We start from the raw sequence: 16,694 nt of genomic DNA on the forward strand, positions 1-16,694 counted from the left end.
TAGGGGGTGAATGAGGCAATAAGTTGGGCCATACCAGGTATAAAACGTCGAATGTAGTTCACCTTTCCCATGAAGCTTTGGAGTTCCTTCAGTTCGTGGAGGCGGAATCGTGAGGATGCTTGAGTCTTGGACGGGTCTACCTTGATCCCTTCTGCAGTTACTTGGAATCCTATAAATTTGCCTAAAGAGACACCGAAAGCGCATTTCAAAGAGTTCATCTTCAATTTGTATTCTCGAACACTTGCCGTAAGACTCCGGTGTGGTCTGCTCGAGCTCTTGACTTGACCACAATATAATATACGTAGTCTTCTACTTGTTTATGTATCACGTCGTGGAAGATTGCCGTCATAGCATGTTGATATGTTGCACCGACGTTCTTTAAACCGAATGGCATAACGGTATAGTAGAAATTTCCAAGGGAGGTTCGAAAGGCTGTCTTACTTACATCGTGTTCATACATCCTTATCTGATTGTAGCCGCTGTAACCATCCATGAAGGAGAACATGCCGTGTCCACTAGTGGCGTCCACTAACATGTCGATGTTGGGCAGAGGAAAATCGTCCTTGGGACAGCACTTGTTCAAGTCTCTGAAATCTACGCAGCACCGGATCTTCCGTTTTTCTTCTTTACTGGTACCACGTTAGCTAACCAGGTCGGATGATGAATAGGTTTGATGAAGCCGGCAGCTAGCAGCTTCTGAATTTCATTTTTGATTTGCTCTTCCACTTCGTGTCTGAATTGCCTCGGAGACTGTTTGATCGGCTTGGATCCAGGTATGACATGTGGATGATGGTTGACCAATTTTTCATCCAGACCAGGCATTTCCTCATATGTCCAGGCGAATACATCTTGATACTCCTTGAGAAGTTGGACAAGACTCGCGCTCGTCTGTGGACAAAGTTAAACTGATATAGACAGGCCTGGGAGATTCTTCATTCCCGATGTTAACAGTCTCGAGCTCGTCAGTTGTGGAGTTGGTGCCATCTTGTAGCTGTCGCGGAGCGTCCAATACCTCCTCTTGTGACCCGTCGTTCTTGAAGCATTCATCTTGGCGGAGAGACTGGGTACCAGTCTCCCCTGCTAATTGATAACAACAACGTCGGTATATTGTTTTCCCCTTCTGATCACGGCTTGCCTCGAAAGCTCATTCCCTCTTGGTGTGGACGTGGTTTGCGGCTTCATCGGATGAAGAAGAGTACCTGGTCAGCAAAGGTGTGTCGTGGGGCTTATCCCTCATTGATGCAAGTCGGTCCTCTTCCTGAATTAAAGTCCACGTGGGTAGTGGGGTGCACATGATTTTGTATGAGCCTCCCCGCGAAGTTTTCTTTGGCTCGAATAGCTCCACTCCGCATATTGGTGCGTAAGGAGACAATGATGCAGGAATACGAATGACTTCCTTATTCAGCATGGTCTTCAGGAACTGGTGATACGTTGAAGGTACGACCCTATTTTCATGAAGCCATGGTCTCCCTAGTATCATATGATAGTGGTAGACGCATTTATGTGTCTAATTTGTCCTCAATGTTTCATATTGTTAGTACTCGATTTCATACTTATTATGGTGTTTTGTGTGTTTATAGGTATTTTTTGGAAATAAACATTGTTGGAAAATTCGACTCGAATAGTTGCTCGGGACACCTCCGGAGAACATTTGTTATACGGATCCCAGATTTGGATAAGGGGCACCCATGGTTATGTGTAGCCCAAATTCATCTTCAGCACCCAGGGCTATATGTAGCCCAAATTTTTCCACAGCACCCAAGCAGCTGGTTAAGGGGCACCTTCATCCCCTTCGTTTGAACTGAATATTGGCGGGAAAATATTTTTATTCAATGTCAGATTTCAATCAAGGATTTGGAGGTGTTATAGGGAGACTCAATGGCTGAAAATTTATGGGATTGTTCCTGGGACATATACAAATCTATTACAAGTGTTTTGGTCTATCAAATTTGGCTGAAAAATTCGTGAGAAGAAATCAGGGCAGCACGTGCATGAGAGGGATAGTTCACGGGATTACATGAGTTTTGGAGAATTTAAACGTGTTCTTCTCATGTATGATGACTCTAGCAACACTTTGAACCTTGAAAAAGATAAATGAGGAGATTTTGCAGCTGTAGAAACGCGTGAGAAGCTAAATCAGGGAAGAAAATATTCCCAAAATATTTTCTTTACTTCCCGAGTTCAATGAAGAATATTGAGAATCATGGCGTGATTAAATGAGTCTAAGGAGTATAAATAGGTGGATGGGATCATAGAGAAGGGGTGTCGAGAGTTTGGGGGGATTTAGAGGGGCTGAGTAGTGAGAAATCAAGACGAATAACAAGCTTCCTGCTGCTGCTGGTGCTGAAGAACGCCAAGAACAAACTCCCAGAGACAGTCGTTTTTCAACAGTGTCAGCGACACAGAGGCGAGGGTCGCAGCACAGTGTTTACAACACTTTATGTCTGTCGTTTTCTGTAACAGCTGGTTTATAACACTTATAACTATTACAAACCCGGTTTTATTGTATTTCTCATATTCTCATCATTTGTAAACCATTTTTGAGCATCAATGAAATTCTCTGAGAGGTTTTCCAACATGATGAGCGGCTAATTCTCTCACAACCAAGGAAATGAGGAAGCTATTTACGCATGAATAATTGGTAATTATTTATTCTATCTAATTTATAATTTATAATTTATAATTCACTCAATCACTGCTTTTCCAGAGTTTTTAATTGTTTGCAAAAAATTTCTTCATTAGTTGTGATTCAATTATATAGGTTATGCTTTGTTTAGATAATCTATGCTTAGGGGATACAATTAATTTTTGAGAATTTTCCAGATTATTTGTGAATTAAGAAATAAGAGTCTTAAAAGATAATTAGAGTTTTGAAATATGTATCATTCAATTTTGCGTCATAGTGGAATCTAGTGTCTTGGTTACCTCTCGCCCACTTTGTTAATATTTTTGTATATAATTTTATTAAATATTTAAATTTAATCTTCACAAGTCCGAGAGTTTGAACCTCATTACTACAAAATCATTCAAAAATATTATCAGATAGTCCGGCTCATTCTCTATGACTTCAAATTTCACTTTTAACTGAACGGGCCCTACTGATAAATTCAGATTGACATACCCGTATGTGCTGGTCTGGTTTCCTTCAAAGTCTGTCATTGTGGTAGGCTAACGTACGATCTTGCATGGGCGAACCTTGGCTGCCCTGAGAGTCTTGATAGTAATCACATTCGAAGATGCTCATGTGTCGATGAGGGCCCTCCTGAACTCTGAACCCTTGATGCGTGCGGTAACATGCAGGGCCCGGTTGTGACCTTCCTCCTCCATCATGTCGTCCTCTGTAAATGTGACATTATTTACAGATGTCCGATGCGTTTAGGACTTCTGGAGGTGAAGGAGCCAGGTGTACGTCCAGGGCTATCTGGTTAATTGCAGCAAACGTCTCCGCCCGCTGATTCTTCGAGAGGTGTAAAAGTTCACACAAACTTTCCACTAGAGATGTCGTTTCCTGATCCACTGGTCTCTGGTTCGTAGTAAAGATGTTGATTTGAGAGGGACCAGTCCCCGTGTAGAAGTCTCCGGAACGCTCATCTCTGATGTGATCTTGACGAGGAGATCAAATATGCCATTTATCGCTTCCTTCATTAGCTCCATGTTCTTCGTATGAATCTCTTGTACCCGCGCTAGTTCACTCAACGTTGGAAGTCTCCTGATTATACCATCAGGTACGCCGTTGGGAGGAGGGGTATCTCCGTTGGAGGAATCACCAGGATTTGAGGCCGTTGAGGCGGTCCTAAGACCAACCATCTTGAAACCGATAGAACGGTATTGAAGAAATTGACTTTACAACTGAGAGATTAACCTCCCACTGTGGTTGCCAATTGTTTAAGGGTGAAAACTATTTCTTCTGGTTTTGGTAATTTGGGGTGTGTGGATGAGAAATGAATCTATACCCTAAACAAATGCACTACACGGGAGTGCTTGTGATTCGAGAAATCAATCTGTACAACTCCGTCCTAAACCAAGAAATGGCCGTTCCAGACTTGCTTCGGTCACAAAGTGAAGGAGATGGGGTTGATCTTAGGGAGGGAAGCGAAGAAGGTGTTGAGATTGTGGAGGTGTTGGTTGTGTATGACTTGTCTCAGAAAGATGAACTGGCTTGCAGAATGTAAGACATCAGTTCTGGTGTTTGGATACAGTTGCATCAACACTTGGTTTCTGTTTTCTTGTTCTGGATATAGGGAGGAGAACCTATTTATACAAGTCATTGTGCCTTCCCCACGCCTCTCGTGAGAAGTGGAGGAAGTGGAGTGATGGAGTAGTGGAGTTGCGTGTGTTAATGTCACACGATCAGTCTTGCCCACTTTTCCCATCATCACTAACCGTCCATGTCTTCCTAACACGTTCTTGTGATGGCGCGTTGTGCGCTGCACGCTGTAAACCGCCGGACCAATACCCCAGTATGTATCCCCCAGTTTGTGACATGATTAATGTCTCGAGTGTGGATCGTGGGACCCACAGAAAGCAGTATGTGATGCTAGATTAAATAACTAAGTTATTTAGGAAGTCGATATTTGTGAAATATCGTGTGCATTCTATGTATGTAATGCATCGAATATATTCAGCGTGTATGAAGCATCGCTGTTTTAAGGCTTAACGGAGTAAGTTGCGGAAAATAGCATGACGTCTAGCCACCTTCGAGTGATCGTTTGGAAGCTATACAGGTAAGCCCTGACTTGGATGATCACTCTGTGTGGAAGAGTGGTGGACGGTGATCGTGGTGATACCTCATGGTCGCCTAACTTCTTTCTTAGGCTGTCCGTCCAGGCTGGTGAAGTTGGACGGACGAGATGGCTTGCAACCACATCTGCGGCCGTCGGATTAGGGTTTAGGAGGTGCTCGAACACCAATCTTTAGCTTGGTCGAATCCAAGCATGGGACACGTTTTTGGCAGGGCCGATTGGGCATGCGTGTAGACATCATGCTGGTGTAGGTGTATGTACCTCACTGTCCCATGGAGATGCGATCTAAGCCACTCAATTTGGCCGGCAAAGTTGAGTGGTCGAGATCGATTTGTAATTGAAAACGCGCGGCCATGCCTAGTTTGGGCGCACGAATCGAGACGACCAACCATCGTTGGTCTTGACCAATTAGTCACGTATGTAAGCGGGTCCAGCTGATTGAGTTTACATGTTCTGGACCCTTTGAATCTACATCTACACCCTCCGTCTATACCTGTGAAGATGGATGGTTGAGACTGATTTGCAACACATTTGATGTGCCGCAAACCCTAATTTGGGTTTCACGTCCACGCTGCTTTGGCTGGACGAATTGGCAAGCCACACTTCTCCTTTGGGGAGGCCGACCATGTGGGGACCACGTTGGGCCGGTGGTGAACGGCCAATATCTACATGGTGTCTATGGGTCCGATCTAAGCCATCCAATCATGCCGGTGAAATTGGATGGTCGTGATCAATTTGGGACCTTTAGTGGAATTTCCTGCGACCCTCAATTCTTCACACTGACATAAATTCGGACAATCGTATATTGCAATCTGGTCAGGTTAAGGAAGAGTCGTTCATGCATGTAGGAAGAAGGTACGCTGGTGTACACCACGACGCTTATTCGACCGGCTTTGGGATGATCCACGCCGTCCAACCACGCCGATGAAATTGGACGAACGTGATGAACTTGAGACTGCCATAGGCGGCCTTTGTTTGTACGATTCCTCCAAGATGCTCCAAACCAGTCTGGACATCCAACTTCAGGATGGTGTTCGGTTGTAGTTTGGGAGGTATGGTAGGTATTCGACCGACCAGGGTATAAATGGGCCCGCTGGTGGTCATTAATGTAGTAGCCTGCTCCTGCTGAGGATCGTCTAGGCTGGTTAAATCGTGCGGTCAACTTGCATGGTCATGATTGTTATGAGACTCATATGGATAGTTCAGATTCAAATATGCTCAATCGGGTTAGTATAACACACCGAGAGATGTAGCCTGCACGCGTATTTCGTACATGCCTCACTATTAATACTTGGAGATTCGTGTTACTCTGCTGAGAGTAACACTCAGTCGTCATGTCGCACTAATAATGAGAGTTCTGCGGGAACAACACAGGAAATACAAGCCTGGTCATGCATTAATTGATAATGCTATAGATTCACAGGGTATAAGAGATCGTTGCTACATGCTCCAACCTGGATGAATTAGTAAAGTGGAGAAGTATTCATCACTTATCAGTGGCTCTATCCTTTGCAGGATGTCAGCGCATAATTTTTTGGTTTTTTTACAATTTTAACCTTTAAATGAAAATCCACCATCAACAACTCCATAACATAATGGTGTTGCAGTGCGGATGAACCGCACTATTCTTGAGAGAATTAGGTGCATGTTATCTCATTCCAAGTTGCAGAAGCATTTCTAGGGTGAAGCAATGAATATTGTTGTGTACTTGAATTGATAGTAAGTATCTCTTACTCTTGTTATTCTCAAATTGATAGTGAATCTCATCTTATTGGTGAATGAATTGTTGATCCATCCATTGGGGTGAGTGTAATTTAGGCAAATTGTTATCAAGTGCTATATGCACCTTGAAGAAGAGTGTATCCCCAAAATTGGGAGAACTGTGTGTAACCCATTGTTTGATTATAGTGGAAGATTTGCCCGTGGTTTTTTACCCTTCACCTTGGAGGGGTTTTTCCACGTAATTGCCGGTGTTGTGTGATTGCTTCTTATATATTCATAGTTGTGTTATTTCTGCATCGTGTTTCATTGCTTGTGTGGTTTTCGTATTGCACATGGCGGCTCGGATTTTGCAAGTCTCCCCCAACAAGTGGTATTAGAGCTTTTGGGTTGAGCTAATCCTATGCAATGACGGAATCTAGCACTAGTAGTATAATGGTCATCTTGACCGGTGAGAACTATGTGATATAGAAGGTTAAGATCGAGGATTGGTTATATTGTGAAGATCTCTATGGTCCAATAGAGAGAAAAGGAGTAAAGCCTAAGATGATAGAAGATAAAGTATGGAGTGTTGCTAACCGTAAAGTTGTTAGTTTCATTCTACAATGAGTTGATGATTATATTTTTCTTCATCTGGCTAGTGAGAAACTAGCATATTCTTTATGGTCGAAGATAGAGGAGTTATATGATCAGAAATCTGCTTGTGACAAAGCTCTTGACCGTGGCAAGTCGAGAAGTAAATCAAAGTCTAGTGAAGACGTGGATTTTTGTAAGAATGATCATTATTCAAATGAATGCAGGAAGCTGACGCAAGAACCAAGGAAAGTGAATGTAAATGACAGACAAGTCAATGATGTTACAGTTGTGGTAACAAGTGATGATATTACTTCACTCTATGATTGTAATGATGTATGTGTGAGTTCTGCAGTTTCCGATTCAGAGTGGATAGTGGATTCAGGTGCATCCTATCATGCTACTCCTCGAGAATATGTTTTTATCTCCTACAAGGCTGGTGATTTTGGTACAGTCATAACGGGAAACAGTGGTGTTTCGAAGATTGTAGGAATGGGCAATGTGAAGATCGAGACCAATGTTGGCTGCATATTGGTTCTCAGAAATGTGCGACACGTACCGGATCTTCGTTTGAATCTAATATCACCAGGAGTGTTAGATGATGAAGGGTACAAAAATTACTTAGGTGATGGAAAATGGAATCTAACCAAGGGCTCCATGGTTATTGCAAGAGGTAAGAAATGTGGCACATTGTATAAGACACGAGTGAAGGTGTTGAAAGGTGAGTTTTTAGGTTATAACAAAAGTATCAGGAGACATTTTTTGGTCTCCACGGGTTATCTTCTTCGTTTGTGAAGAAAAGAAAAGGAGGTAGAGAGAGAGTGAGTGAGAGAGAAAGATAAGCCACCATTTTTGGTGAGATATTGAAGTTAATCTTTGAAGAAGAAGAAAGGGTTCTTAGCTAAGGATCTATTGGTTAGTGTGGTGAAGATTGATTGATCAATTTCCACATCTCTTCAAAAGGGGAAAAAATCTAGGGTTTGTTCAAACCTTAGTAGTAAGTATCTCTTACTCTTGTTATTCTCAAATTGATAGTGAATCTCATCTTATTGGTGAATGAATTGTTGATCCATACATTGGGGTGAGTGTAATTTAGAAAAATTGTTATCCAAGTGATATATGCACCTTGAAGAAGAGTGTATCCCCAAATTGGGAGAACTGTGTGTAACCCATTGTTTGATTATAGTGGAAGATTTGCCCGTGGTTTTTTACCCTTCACCTTGGAGGGATTTTTCCACGTAATTGTCGTTGTTGTGTGATTGCTTCTTATATCTTCATAGTTGTGTTATATCCACATCGTGTTTCATTGCTTGTATGGTTTTCGTATTGCACATAGCGTCTCGGATTTTGCAAGTCTCCCCAACATGGTTTTCCCAACCTTATCAAAAAGATTAACAACCGAAATAAACTACACTTGCAATCATGTTTTTGTTCCAAACTTTTATCAGTCCCTAACTCTATATAGTGGGATTTAATAATCTATGCAAGGTCACTTGAGTTAGTTTCATCACTTTCTTTTCTATGCATCTTTAATTTGTTAGTGGATCTGTTTGTTTCGTTGGACTTGGAACAATCTCTTCTCTTGGTTAGCATCTGCGACCAATAAATATTGTAAACCGGTATCAAGTTCTCTTAATTCTCAAAGAACAACAGTAATGAAAGGACTTGCAAAAGTACCCATATTAAATACACTTATGTTTCTACAATTCTTTTACCATTGTGTAGACAGTGGAACTTCATTACTTCACCACGACATGGATAAGGCATTCTGAAATCGAATTTTTCATCGAAATGATAATACCTAATTATAAATTGTTTTACTCAAGCGCAGAAACTGATGGATGAGTCACCGATTTTACTAACTAAGTGACTCACCAACCTAATTTGTGGGCTATCATTAATAATAAAAAAGGTCAAATATAAAATTTTAGTCAATCTATGCTGACCAGAGTCAATGGGCTATGGTCAATAAAAGCGTAGGTTATATTTAAGAGAAGCCTTTTTTTAATCGCATTATTATCTCGGGAGTATGGTTAGTTACAAACGTGGTGTACCCCTTTTCTCGGAAGGTAGCTTGTGCTCCAGCTAGCTGTAACATGGAAATGGATATTTTTGGTGATCAATATATTGTGCCATACTGCCATTGATGTGGGGCTCAAGTTGTGACATGACCTGGTTGGGTTGTTTTCGCTAACATCTGTTACAAAGCTGGTGTACCTGCTAGGAAAGAAGTTGATATGCTTCTTGTCTGATGGTGGTAATGCTTTGAGGCCCGTTAACATTCTTGTTTAAAATTGGGAGAATGGTTAGTAGGTTTGTTTAGATGTCACAGGTGTCTCGCCTTTCGCAGGTGGTGGTATCAGATCGTTCACGCCCGGTCAGGCTATTTCTCATGCAATTCAACGCAAACGCACTAAGTATCTGGACAAGTGTATGGCACAAGGTTATGGCTTTGGTATCCTGGCTTTTTCAACCTTAGGGGAGCTCGGAGAAGGCACCATACACTTTTTTGAAGAGGTTTGAATAATTGTTTAGCAAATAACGTGGTGAATGATGGTTCTGCCAGTTTTCTTTTTCATAGAATTGGGGTGGCCATTCAAAAAGATGTTGGAGCTCAGCTTGTGCAGAGACTCCAATCCAATTCAATAGAGAGTTAGTTTCTCTTTTATAATTTAAACTCTAAGTAAATATTTTAAATATTGATTTTCTTTATTTTTTAGATTATCCTGGATAGATATGAGCCTACTACGGATAGACGCATCTCATCGAACCTGTCCATGCGCAAGTCCGGCCAAATTTCAGTTTATAACACGACTCAACAACACATGCCTCCAGTTATACCCATCGGAAAATAGATTCGAAAGAGGAAAAATCATGGTCCTCATTTATTTCTATTTTTTGGTATGCAACAGGAAACAAAAGAAAAGCTAACTAAGAACTACATTCCAGAGGGTAGTGGTGTTAGTATGGGGAGAACCGTTCGTCCATCTATCTTGGACTTTGTGAGTGAGTGCATAAGCAACAAGTGCGTGGGCTACAGTTTTGGCCAATTTTGGCACATAAACAAATGCATTATCATTAAGATTGCTAGAGAGTCTCTTGATGTCATCCTTGAGCTTCCATATTCTCCAGGGAGGATACTTGGCAGAACCATTCAGGCAAATAACCACAATTTCATTATCCCCTTCGAAAATTACAGAGTTAAGATTCATATCTGTTTCTAGTTCAGTTGCCAAGTGAAATCCATCTGCTTCAGCGACCACTATGTTGTCCGAATAGCCAAGTCTAGTAGCAGCACCGATACATTCCCCAGTACTTCTTCTTGCAATAGTTGCACAATAGCGTAAGAGTCATTCTTCCAAGACGCGTCGACATTTATGTTTGTGAAGCCGTTGTTGGGCGGGGAGCAGGTTATTGTGATCATCTCATTTATCGCGCTGGAGTTGCCATCTGTATCAGCAAGTTGATTTTCCATGTGGAAGTTGTAGTAGAGGTCGAACCAGTAAAGCGCCATTTTGATAGTTCCTGTCACATCCACAATATTGTTCTCAAAGACTTCCATATGGCCCAAAGAATCGACATTCCAAGCACATCGAAGTATTCATTATCACCATTTTTTATCAAGCTTATTTGTCAAGTTTAGTTGATCAAAACTATATACTTGGTTTCTAGTCTACTTATACTTATGTCTCGGATTAGGATAGAAATGTGTAGTTGAGTATTAGACTTCACGGCATTGATTAATTGAAGAATGAGCTTGGAGGAACTTCATCAAAAAAAGGTATGTGGAGACTAAAACTTATCTATCACTCAGAAGTCTATTTTATTTTATGTTCTAATAAGACTAAGTTGTATAGCTATATAGACTTTGTGTTATACACATTTGAAATTTTGAGCCGATTTTATCTCGATATATTTCTCGAAATACGCGTTGAAAGCTTTTTAACTTTGGATTAACTTCATCATCTACTTGAGAAGTTTAGTTGTAAACAATTTATTTGTTGGAAACTAAATATTAAGTCAAGTTGATCATGTGAAAATTACCTTGAACATCGTACATAATTTGTATGAGACATCATTTGATGTTAACTTGGGAAGTTTCGTATTGATCAATTAATCATTGAAAAATTACTTGAAGCTAGTGGTATGTGTAAGATTACCGTTTTTGTCTTCTAAGGATGTTTCAATGATTGAATGAGAGTTTTAAAACTACTACCAATGTCTGGATACAACACAGTATGTGTACCTAGTATGTGAACTGTGAAGTACTAGTTCAGGTCCAGAACTCTTGTTTGCGAACGGTTTACCTGTGAAAGATCCGGAACTGTGGTTTCCAAATAGTGTTTGCGAACATCAAGACCAGTCTAGGTCCGGAACTGTGGTTCGCGTACTCAGTTTGCGAATACAGTGGTTAGGTTCTAAAATCAGTAAGTATGACAACTCGTACTCATGAAGTCAGGTTCGTTTGAGAACTCAGTTTTCGAACTAAAGTCCCTTGAACTTTAATGAATTAAGGTATGCGAACTTGTTTTTAACCTTGGCATTATGTTCATGAATTGGTTCTTGTATAAGTACTTTGTAAAATTATAATCCAAACCGAATATGTTTCAAATTGTTCATGGATATTTCTATGAGATAGTGAATATTTGAACAACTCTCTTAAAGCATATTTAGAGTCATTTGATTATCTATCATGATTGATTCGCTATCATATTTGGTGTAGAAGTGTTAGATGGATATGGCTAAGCTAGAGGTGTTCATATGGCTAACTTCGGTTAACTGTTATTGAGCCAACTTGTTAAACACGTTTAGGTACGGTTCACCTAATCCAACTTCGGATATTACATTTTTGTGTACCAATACCAACAGTAGAGATTAATTGTTTATTTTCTAAGCAGACTTAGCTTGAATCTTAAATCAGGAGTACATCTAACGGCGAATATCAATTGCTTTGTTACTAAATTATCTTAGCTTTGATTGTAAGCAACCCTGATTTGACAGACTATATAAGAAGGAAAGCATCTGGGAAACCTAATCTCGACACTCTCGTGTGTCCTATTTGCAAACTATAGTCGATTCTCGATTAACCTAGGGTTTTCCAAAACCATTATTATGTTAACGACTTTAAGACTTCATTTGGGTTCGTGAAACCAGATCCAACAATTTTCTCTGTAGTTGCTTATTCTGATCTTACTTTTTTTTTTTACGTATTAAGTTTTATCTTCTCTAATATTTACTCGAGATTTATCTCTGATAGGTATAATCACAACAGTTCTTCGTCTCAGAGACTTGCGATTCTGTAATAACTTCTTATGTTAATCATTTAGGTTATTGTAAGGTGACTAATATTTCTAGGCTGCTCTTCGGGAGTATAAGACCATATTATTAGTTGTGTTTCCTATTCACCTAGATTTATCTAATGACGGAAACAACAACCAGAATAAATATATTTGTGGGAGACAGATTTGTTTATAAGTCTTCGACTTTGGGTCATAGCAACTCTTAGTTGTGGGTGAGATCAGCTAAGGGAATCACATGCGCAGAGTCCTGCTGGGATTCAAGAGGCGTAAGGAACGCGACGACATGTACCTTAATCGGTGTGAGACTTGGTTAGGGCTCAACTACATTCCAGTCCGAAGTTAACTTGTAGTAGGATAGAGTCTGTAGCGGCTTAATACAATGTGGTGTTCAAATCTGGACTAGGTCCCAGGGTTTTTCTGCATTAGCGGTTTCCTCATTAACAAAATTTGTGGTGACTGTGTTATTTCTTTTCCGCATTATATTTGTTTGTATAATTGGAATATCACAGTTTGTTCGTAGTTCAAACACGGTTGATAAATACGACTTTGTTTTTTGGATAAAACTTGATTGACACTCGGACATTGGTCTTTGGTACCATCCGAGTTATTCTCATATCAATCAGTCTCACGGATTTTTATTTTGTTGATTTACTAATTTTGTTGAGAAAGAGATAAATCTCTTTGATATCTTTCTTGATTGAGTCTCACTTTAAAGTTGGTGCTCTCGAAATTATATTGGAGTTTAGTCCATATAGATTGACGAATGAAATATTAGGTGTGGTTTTTATACCCCCGCGTTTTCATAATTTATGAAACATAAATCGATAATAATATAATTGTGACTTCACACATAAGTTTAATCGTATCTACTTATGATCTTTTGATAAAATCACCCACATGGTTAGATCCAAAAGCTGCTTATACCAAAGAGTTACAACATCATAGGAGATATTCAAATATGAGATCAAAAATATTAGGGTTTTATCAAAACCGAAACTAATTTCTCATATACGAAAATTAAAGAGTCATGAAAGAATCACAAGATGCAAAAACTATCATCATAACACAAGATTTATAAAATATTTTTTTTATTGATAGTTGCCAATAGACCTTATGCAAGAATTGAAATAGATAAACAATTGATAGTTTATTACAAGATTAAGCATAACATCATCTTTCTTAATCTTTAGCGGTGCTATGGTTGTTCACTGGGGTTTCTTCAGTGTTCAAACTATTGAGATTCATATGTTCTTTCGGATGATTTAATTGTTCCTTCAAAAGATTAAAATCCGCAATCATTTTCAAAAGTTGCGATTCAAACCATTCCTCATTCTTTATATATGCTTCCAGTTGCTCACGAGCGATTTCCGAGTCTCGCATAACATAAACATAAGTTCAAGAGATAAATGGTCTCTCTCATGTTCTCTTGAAAAAGATCACTTAATCGATATCAATAGCATCTTCACCCATCTTGAACAACTATATTATTATGGAGAAAAAACCTTTGTTCAAGTGATTTATATTTTGTGAAAAACCCTGAGTTCCAAAGTTTTCGGATACCTGAATGGATCAGTGTTTATTTGATATCTAAATAGGGTAAAGTGGAGTTAAGTACGGAAATAAAAATCAGTGAAGATTTTCCGAAACCTGTTTTCCCAGGGAGTCTGAATACATCTCTACATATTTATCATGAACTTCCCTACTTTTTCTTAGAATTTGAACCGCTATTATCAAGAAATTACTTTGAGCAATACAGGAAATCCAAAATTAGGAAACTAGGAAATACCTCAGAATATTGATGATAAAACCTGATCCTTAAAATATTTTATAACAGAAAATATTAACGTAATTCTTTTTGTGCTATTTGAATCTTCCTCATTCATTTTAAATTTGAGCATCAAATGAGGAAGTTTCACACAACCATGCTAGTTGTTGGCATGAGCTCTTAATCTTTCAACATTGTAAAAGGAACATGATTTTTTGAGGTTATCAATAGACTTTACAAGAGTTGATTGTTGTTTCCGAATATATCTCTTTCTAGATCGACTCCTTGTTGTTGTTTCCAAATATTGCAAGCCATGACTTAAAGGATCCGGTTTAACTGACTAGTTTATTCGGAAAGGAACATAATCATAAGTATGGTTTGTAAACCCATGATCATTAAATAGAGTATGACTTTCTAGTTGGCCTTGTAATTTATTGAATTTTGAAGACAACATCTGAGGAAATTGTTTCACAGAATCGGTCGAATTTGATACACGATCAATGACAAAACTATATGAATTAAATCTACTATTTTTCTTGTCTTTGCATCGATTTCTGGAACAGTAATCCTTTTTGCTACAGTTGTTGGTAACTGATTTAAGCAACTAAACAATAGTCGATGGATAAGATTTTGAAATAATTTTCTTCTGATTCTGGCAGGTGATAATGTTGTTTGAATCTAGATGTTGATCACCAATCAAGAGATCCTTAACGCTAAAATCACACAAGCTTGTATTAGATCTAAACATCTTGACTAATAACTCTTCATGTTGCCTGATTCTTAAGTAAGCATCAGATAACTTAAATTCGGATGCAAGAAGGTAGAGTTTTAAGAACTCTTCTTGAATTTGACTGTCAAAGATACAATTAGATAGAGATATAATTACCTATTAATAGGCACATGACATTCAAGTACATCTTTATGCAAGGATTTTCCATGAGACATGGTTTTTATCAATGAGTCTGTGATAATATCATTGGCTAGAGGAAAATAAACTTTATCTCTCAGCAAGATTAATGAAAAACCCAATCGTGTCTTTCGATTCTGAATCTGAGACATATATTGCAGGTGTTTGTTTCCTTATTAACATTTTCTCGTTAATATTCCCTTTAGGTTATTCATGAAATGAACTAACAACATTCAAATGTTGAACATGGAGGAATAAAAATTGGATCCTTTCTAAGTATATTGTGGACATAGTATATTAAAACCTTGTGATACGCTAACTGAATCATTAAGTACTTCTTGAACCATTTTAGATTCCAGTCTTATAGGTTGGATCGCACAAAACACAGATTGTACGATCTTTTCGTGTTTGCCTGATCTGGTACCAATTGAAATGACGAGGGTACCAAGCACCCCACAATCTTTATGATATCAACCTATAAATTCGATACCTTGTGTGATCGTCTATGGACAAAGTCTAGATAATACAACAATAAGGTAATCACTTGATAATAGTTACGGTACAAGACCGATATATACTATAGGATCAATATCAAGTGCTTTGGATTAACGTACAATGTTTTTACTTTTAATTATAACTAAACCAATAATTATAATTGCGGAAATTAAAAGTAAAGACACAATAATATTTTGTTAATGAGGAAACCGCAAATGTAGAAAAACCCCACGACCTAGTCAAGTTTTGAATACTCTCAGAATTAAGACGTTATACAAAGACACTATCAACTTCGTGTAGTTGAGACCAAGTAAACCACCCCTAGTTACCTAGTTTCCTCAATATCCATGCGCCTACAACCAATCTAGTCAACACACGTGAATCCTAAGATAAAGTCCACTATCTTAAGTTGATTCAGCCTCTCTTAAGACTTTAAGCACTCAACCCTTTTGATCGTCTTCCAAGCAATAAAAAGGACTAATCTGTTTACTAATCACTCTTATCTCAGGAAATCAATCAGAGATATTTGATATTGAGTGTGACAAAATATTTTCTATTTAAAATGAAATAAACTCCTTTGTCGAGTTTTAGATCTTCCAAGATCTGGATTAAACAAGTTAACCAGATCAAGTCAAGCAGAACTACCAGATTCAGAAATGATAGATTGGCGATCTAAATACGACTAGTCAATAATCAATCTATGAAAAGATACACCATATCTAGTCGGATCCCGGCTGATTAAGTTTGTGCAAGAAGCAAATCTCGAAGATACAAGACCAATAAGAAAAATCTTCTTGTTTTCAATCTTCAATAGTCTTCAGTACCTGCACAATAACAAACTTTATTCTTGACTTATGATCGGTCACGTACATAACGGAGTCTGTTAATAACAGATGCTCATATGTAAATGTTATACTCTTGATTTATTTTGAGTGACCTTATGTCAGAAGAGAAGGATCTCAAGAATAATCAAACTAGGTGCAAATCAAGAGATAACTACCGTTAGTCAATCAAATAAATAATTGAAAACTAAAATAATAATACGATTCTAGTTTCCACCAACGATACTAGTAGAAGCTTCTTGATCCCAGTGAAGTCTTTAAACTAGCGGATGTAAGATATTTTTCCTAATTAGGTTACTCTCCTCTCCAAGATAGTACAAGAATACTATCAGTCGGCTACACCAGAAACAT

Source organism: Papaver somniferum, chromosome 9 (assembly GCF_003573695.1).
Source record: "Papaver somniferum cultivar HN1 chromosome 9, ASM357369v1, whole genome shotgun sequence".
NCBI classification, from domain to species: Eukaryota; Viridiplantae; Streptophyta; class Magnoliopsida; order Ranunculales; family Papaveraceae; genus Papaver; species Papaver somniferum.